Raw genomic sequence first — 1,555 nt, 5'->3', positions numbered from 1 at the left:
AGCCGATTTTCAATCTTTTCTTCTCCTGCGAGCTCTCTAGCAGCAGCAGCAGCAGCAGCAGCAGGTAGGGCTCCTGGTTCCGGTTTCGGGGAAATGGGATGAAAGCAGCGAGAGAGAGAGAGAGAGAGAGAGAGAGAGAGAGAGCCAGCAGAAGAGAAGGAGCAAGAGGGGTAAAGGTGTGACTTACGTGGGAGGAAAAGTGGAAAATTAATTTTCCCATCAATGGGCGGATTATGGCGAACGATAGGGACACAGGAAAACCGGGGACGGGGACGGGGACGGGGACGGGGACGGGGACGGGGACGGGGACGGGGACGGGGACGGGGAGTGCGGGGGAAGCGTAGCGGATGGCTTATTAATTTCCAAATTAATCTACCCCTCCCTCCCCCCCCCCCCCCCTCCCTCCTGGCCCTTTTTTTCTGTCTTTCTTTCCTCTCTTCCCAGCCACCAGCGGCCCCCGTGAGGACACGTGCAAGCAGACAGGCAGGGAGGTAAACAGGGATAAGGCTTCCCCTTTCCTGAAGGCCAGCCACCACAGTACCGGTGTGTAGGTGTGCGAAAGATTGTGAGCTAGAGCAACACACACACACAAGCAAGCAACAGCACATGCCCCTAGTCCCCCACTAAAACTCCTTCCCCCCCCCCGCTTGTATCCTTTTGACTGCAAAGGCTGGCTGGCAAAGTTTAGTTGTTACTATATCCCGATTAGCGCGTAGACAGATGAGGAGATAAGATGTGGTTTGTACGGGAGATCGACAGAAAGATAGATAGAGAGCGAGAGCGAGAGAGAGAGAGAGAGAGAGAGAGAGAGAAAGAGAGAGTGAGCGGAGTTGTGTACGAAAATATGATCATATGTATCCCCTTCTTCACGAAATTCGTTTTCTTCATTCGGTGAATTCGATGGCCGTGATGGCCAAGGATCCGAAAATAGTTTCCTTTTTGGTGTATGTTTCCGTGTGTGTGACCAGTTGGGGGGAAGGGGGGGTGGGGGGGGGGGGGGGCTGAAAGTCTAGTCGTGTGGAAAGCGCCGTGGAACAACAGATCTACAATCAGGAGCTGCTCCATACACCACATCAACCGATCAACCTTGACATGCCCCCCGTCCGGTCCGTTCGCCGTTGGCTAGCGACACTGGTTGGTTGCCACGAATGTGCCCAGCGGGGGGTTTAGTTTTTTTTTTTTGGTAATAACCTGCCAGCCAGGTAAGTCGACTCGCCAGAAACGTGGGATCCTACAATCAAATTCAGGGTGAGGCAAAACAAACACTGCAGCACAGTTAAAACGCCATATCTTTTTCATTTTTTGTTTGTTTGAATTTTATTCAGTAACCGCGAAGAATGGCGGGAATTTCATACTCTTTTGGAATCAGTTTAGTTTTTTTCTTTTCGGTATGTTACTTTTTTGGATGAATTTTGGTCTTGCGACGGTAGAAGAAACCATCGCTCGTTGCCAGCAGGGTGCTTTGTGGCATTTTTTGTGGCTCATTCTAGGAGAAGTGTTTGTTCTCCTAGGATCCTAGGAGTAGTGTCAAAACTATGCTATTTTTAATGGGATT

This window comes from Anopheles aquasalis, chromosome X (genome assembly GCF_943734665.1).
Source record: "Anopheles aquasalis chromosome X, idAnoAquaMG_Q_19, whole genome shotgun sequence".
NCBI classification, from domain to species: Eukaryota; Metazoa; Arthropoda; class Insecta; order Diptera; family Culicidae; genus Anopheles; species Anopheles aquasalis.
Note: the sequence above shows the minus strand (reverse complement) of the source record.